The sequence below is a fragment of the Lactuca virosa genome, chromosome 8 (genome assembly GCF_052849685.1).
Source record: "Lactuca virosa cultivar CGN04683 chromosome 8, Lactuca_virosa_CGN04683_v6, whole genome shotgun sequence".
Classification (NCBI taxonomy): Eukaryota; Viridiplantae; Streptophyta; class Magnoliopsida; order Asterales; family Asteraceae; genus Lactuca; species Lactuca virosa.
Window position 1 is genome coordinate 386,369,310 of NC_136433.1, and position 6,000 is coordinate 386,375,309.

Sequence of the window (6,000 nt, forward strand, 5' to 3'; positions counted from 1 at the left end):
GAATCATGCAAGTTGTATAGCATGATGAATAAGAACTTTCAAGCATTGGAAAAATTAAGACTAACTACTTGTTCACATGGATGTGTGAGTCAAGTAAAGGATCGAGTACACATTCTTGTGCACTGATCAAGCCCACCATAAATAATCGTTAAGACTATTCGTCATTATTTACTAAAATTCAGTAAATATGGTTATACTTACAAGCTTAAGTGTACTTCTGAGACATTGGAAAAGGTTTCAATGTATGGCAGAGCGAATAAGAAGAATCAACTTAGGCAGAAAGATAAAAGTTTCTCAAATCTGAAAAGATGGGAGAGTACTTTAGTATCATGTTATATAATCATCTTAATGATTAAGAGACCTTATCACAATTCATCCTCTAAGTGCATTCTGGTAGCTAAGAAGAGGAGCTATGAATTGTTGAAGTGGTTAAATCAAGAAGATGATTTATACTTCGTTCCAAAAACAATTCTTAGAGTTATACTCTAAGATTGTAACTTGAGTGACATGTCTTAAAGAAGGTTTAAAACACTTGTCAAATGTAAGAGTAAAAGTTTTCTACTCTTGTACATTTGAAATTGGTAAGTTGTGATGTTTTGGATAAAACAAAGACCAACTAAGGCCAATTGTGTGAAGTGTTTGTCTTGATTAGAATCCACACTATCTCTTGAATATCTGACAAGAAAGTCTTATATGTCAAGAGGACAGTGGGAGTCTTAAAGGTCTTGAAAGTCTCAAGAACTAATCAAGAATAAAACCTGAAGTTCTTCACTAGCACACGACTTGAGGTTTATAACCTATCGTGTCGACATGTCTGTGCCTATTCAAGTTGGCTTTGCATAGGAGTTCTGAGAGTTCTCAATTGGTTGCACAGCTACTTGGAAGCAATGGCAGGCCCTTGAGCTGCAAAATGGCAAGAATTTAAGATTGCACAAGTTTAATCCATATAAGTGTGGATTTGTCAGTAACCTTGTCTTGTGATTATGGTTTTGACAAAATTCATATGGATAGGAAATCATACACCATAAAATCTAAGTGTCATAAGGTTTCTCTCCGATTCATGAAAATGATGGTGAGGAAACACTTTCACAAAGTAGATTTTAGCTAGATAGCAATTGTGATATTTGCATTCTCAAAGTCGTTAGTGGAGCGTGTGTGGTTAACCAGCACACTAACATGGACTTGTGAGAAGTGGTAAAGGTCTAAACAATCGAGACTATGATTACGGCATCCCTTTTCATAGTTCTTAAAATTGTTTAGACACACCTGTGAGCTATCTAAGATAAGGTGTATGATATTGATAAAGTTTTATCAAAGCAATCTAGTATCAGAAATCTGAACTTTGGTAAGAAAGTCAATAAAGTATTGATTTCTAGAAGTCCAGTTGATTTCTGATTACATGTCAAAGCTAGTGGGAGCATAAGTGTTATGCTAATAATCATCATGTTAGTGGGAGCATGATAATTATGATAAAGGTTGCAAGTTAGCAATATTAATTGTAGAAAACAAAAGTTTCAACTCGTGAGGCTGCAGGGGTTGAAAAAGTTGTTTTGCTATAATTAAGGGAGAGAAAATTATACTTCATTTCAATTCTAAAAGCTTAGATTGAGATTTTAGTCGTATTTTGTCAAGGATATATATATATATGAATTTCATGTTGGAATGACTCAACATAAGGAAATTCTATATATGGGTCCATTATTTGCGTTCTAAAATTCGATTATGATTACGGCATCCCTTTTCATAATCTGAATTATGAGAACTTGGCAAATAGAGATGGAAATGTTATAGCAAAAGACTGGTTTAGTCTTTATGTGAGACATCATGACTCGAGTCCCATATGCTTCGGATATAGGATCGATTACATGTGCTATATTTATCCTTTCTAAAATTTTCCAAATGCCTGGGGCATTAAGAAGGGAAAAGGTCTAGAACTGGATATGACTAAAAGGATTAAGCAATTGTCAAGGACAATCTAAGGTTTACCAAAGATTGGTTGCTCAAGGACAGTTGGAAGTATAGTGTTAATTCTGGAAGGACCATATTGACATAATCTGTAAGGAGGCAACTCTTGTTCAGAAGTGATAGTCAAAATGGAATCTGGAAATGTTTTAAAGTTAGAAATTATTCAATCTGTGTAAGATTAGGAAACTTAATGCAAGAAGGATATTTCCAAGGAGCTGATCTCTTTTGGAATGCTCTGTAATGGTTGTTGTCAAGTCTTTCTGACTCTGTGCATAATCATTACAGGAGGATCAATGCATATAAGTTTAGAATCTAACATATTTCAGTAAATGGCATGAATTTGGAATTCTTGCATTTGCAGTAAGGATTTGGGACTGTGAAAGAGGATCATTGGAGTTATGTTAATTTGATCTAATTCACAAAGTGAAGATCATAGACAAACATAGTATGCATACTTGGTGTATGGCATGACTAGTGTTTAGAAAAAATAGTGTACATGCTTGGAGCATGGGACAATTATTGTTTTAAATTCAAGAATAAAGTTGATAGCTGAAACAGTATACAATGAATAATGTGTAATCATATGGTGATAAATAAAAGTTGTTTTATTTATGTTCATAGGTTTTGATACCATATTAGATTCTATTATTATTGTGTTTCATTTTGCATGTTTTGACTTCCAGAATAACTAGGTCGTTCTTCCTGATTGACTAAGTTATTCAAACTATCCACAGTCGGAAATATGTTGGAAGTAGATATGAATCAAGACTGTCATGGGTTGGCTTGTAGAGGTCTAAGATGTTGGACAAGGGGCTACAACACTCATGAGTGCTCATAAGTTCTGAGTATTGGATTCAACCCGCGCTCATTGGAATCAGTTCATGGATTTTATCACGAGTGATCATGAGACGATAATATCTTATATTCTTCAAACCTAGAGATATGAGTTGTTACTATGAGTTGGTTGTACATTGATTGCACGAAAACGCATTCGGTAACTCGGTGTTATAAAACGTGCCTTTGTGTATGATTCAACAAGTAGTAGAACAAGCCATATGAGTCGAAGTTTATCCATTCCTTTTACCTTCAGGATAAAAGCGATATCTGTGGGCCCCTCGATGATTTGATGATGACAAATGGAAGTGCTCGGCCGAGCCAGGACTGATTTGATTTGTTCAATTAGTCATTCGTCATAAATCAGAAATCGGGAAACAACAAATGGACAGAGAGAATGATTATAATCCATGTCTCAGTCCATATGATATCTAGAATGGAGGAATATATGATCCCTTATCTAATGGACAAGTCATTGACAAAGGTCAGAGTTCATCTACAAGGTCAGAGTTCGACAACGGCTTTTGAGAGCTACGATTGCCAGTTGGTTCCTGAAGTCATACACAATAATAGTTTTAGACTTATCCAAGTGGGAGACTGTTGGATTAGTGTCTAAGTCCATAACTATAATTGGTATGTACTTGACCCGACTCGGCATGGTCCATTTGGGTTGCATGGCATCGGAACATTTGGATAGACCGTTTATGAGGAAAATACATTTTGTGACATATTAATATATTATAAGTTCTAATATATTAATATGAAAGCATGTTATTTAATTAGTATTGATCAAGAATTAATTTGGACTTAATTTAGTGATCAAAAAGAGACTAATTAAATATATGGGGATTGATTGTGTAAATCATTCATTCTTATATATGTGGGCTTATGATCCAAGATTCCTTTATGTTGGGTTTAACCCATGTGGTGATCCATGGATACTCCATGGAGGTTAAAACCCATGGAGCATAAGGAATGGGTAAAGTCATGAGTTACATGGTGTAACCCTAATAGCCACACTATATAAGAACCCCTTTAGTTCAAGAAATTGGCACTAGTGATACATATTTTGAGGGCTAGCCGATTTGAACATGTATGTCTTCTTCTCATGGTTATTCCAAGAGTTCATGATGTTGTGTGAACCATTTGAGGTGTCACACTTGGGGCACTAGGCTCTCAAGCTTCATGGAGTCAAGCAACAACAACAAGGTATGTAATCTATCTATTTTAGTATCCTAGTATCAATGTTTTGGTATGCTAGTTAGGATAATACCTTGGATAATCATATTTGCATGTACAATAGAGAAAACATAGATCCAAGGTATTTAGGGTTGCATGTACACTTAGGAGTGTTAGAATGCTCAAAACCCATCAGAAGGGTGGAGGTGTGAAGAAATGAGGGTAGAAGGGGTTGTATTTATAGGGTGAAATATGGTTGAATTGGTGCCACATGTCACCATCTAGTGGCAAGCCTTGGGGAGAAAGCAATGGTCAAGATTGTGCCACGTCACCCTTTTTTGCGGCAGTCCCCTGCCGACTTCTAAGCCCCGTAACTTTCGCATACGAGCTCCGTTTTTAACGTTCTTTATATCCACGCGTAGGTAAAAATAAGATCTACAACTTTAATTTTGACTCCGTCGGCTAATTCTCGACCGATCTTAAATTTAACAGTAATAGGAGATTATACTGTTAAATGACCGCGAAAAATTCGTAACTATTTCATACGGACTCCGTTTTCATATGTCTTTTTATCGTTGACTTCCTATTAATGAGATATTCAACTCTCATTTAGGTCACGTAGGCCAAAAACCGCTCGATCTAAAATTCGAGTTTCGGGTCGTGCACTGCCATGCCAATTCTTAGAAAATTCATAACTTCCTCATACGAAGTCAGATTTGGGCGTTCTTTTTATGTACACTCTCGGTTTAACGTATACTACAACTTTTGTTTAGATCACTAAGGCCAAAAAGTCCTCTATCGTAAATTCACTATTTACGTCTCCCGGTGTCGTGTCGGTTTTGCCGTAAAACTTCGACGGGCCATAACTTCTTCGTTATAACTCGGATTTCGGCGTTCTTTATATGTACGGAACCCTTGTAACATATACTACCACTTGGTTAAGATTACTCCTTCTAAATAATATTCCATCAATAACTCATTTTTGATGCTTATTGTCTCTAAATTGATTAGCCCGAATCTGCGGGCGTTACAGATGCTAATGGCATTATGCAGAGCAAGGCTGCTATATTACAATGGTGTCGATAAGATGTTGGGCCAAGGTAGTTAGGAAGCACGACCTCTCCATACAGTTTCTAAGATTTTCATTTGGCGCTACTGTTGTACCAAGCTTTGAAGTTCATAAATCGGCTGTGACATACTCGATCCATGATTCCTGCCTCCTAGTCACGCCCGAAAAGTTATCCACAGAAACACCATTGAGAAAATGCACATGCTCCGACGAGGGGGATGAGATTTGTGGCCAGCGATGCGTTCTAGGTTATATTTCTATGCCCAGAGGGAAACTTTCGGTGACTGGTCAGTAGTGCACATTTCGTGAGTCCCCTGTAAATGTTTTACATGCCAAGCTTTGCTCTGCGAGCCTGCAGTCGACATAACTATAATTGGTATATACTTAATTTGAGACTAGCACGGTCCTTTTGGGTTGCCCTCAAAAAACTAGCAACTAGACATGATGACTTTTGGAGAGAGAAGGTTAATTTGTTATTTGAATAATAAATTGAAATAAATGATTTATTAATGTATTATCGAAATAATATATTAATTAGAAATCATATTATTTAATTAATAATTAATCAGAAATTAATTGGATTTAATTTTGGGATTAATGGAATTAACTAATGTGTGGGGACTCAAAGTGAAATTATTAAATAGTTGAGCAAGACGCATTCTGGAATCTTCCTCATGGTGTGGACTGTTTTATGGGCTTTCTTGGAGCTTAAGAATTATCCTTGGAGGATAATTAGGAAGCTAGATAATTACCAAAACAATATAATATTATTATATTGGTTTTGGGGTTATCTAGGGTTTCCAATTAGCACTATATAAGGAGTCCTACACCTTGCATATTTCGGCCACTCTATTATTAAAGCAAGGGCTGAAATTTCTCTCTTACCTCACCTCTCTCCTCTCTCATCCTCTTGCTAGTGTTGGGTGTGAACCATTAGAGGAGCGACATTTGTG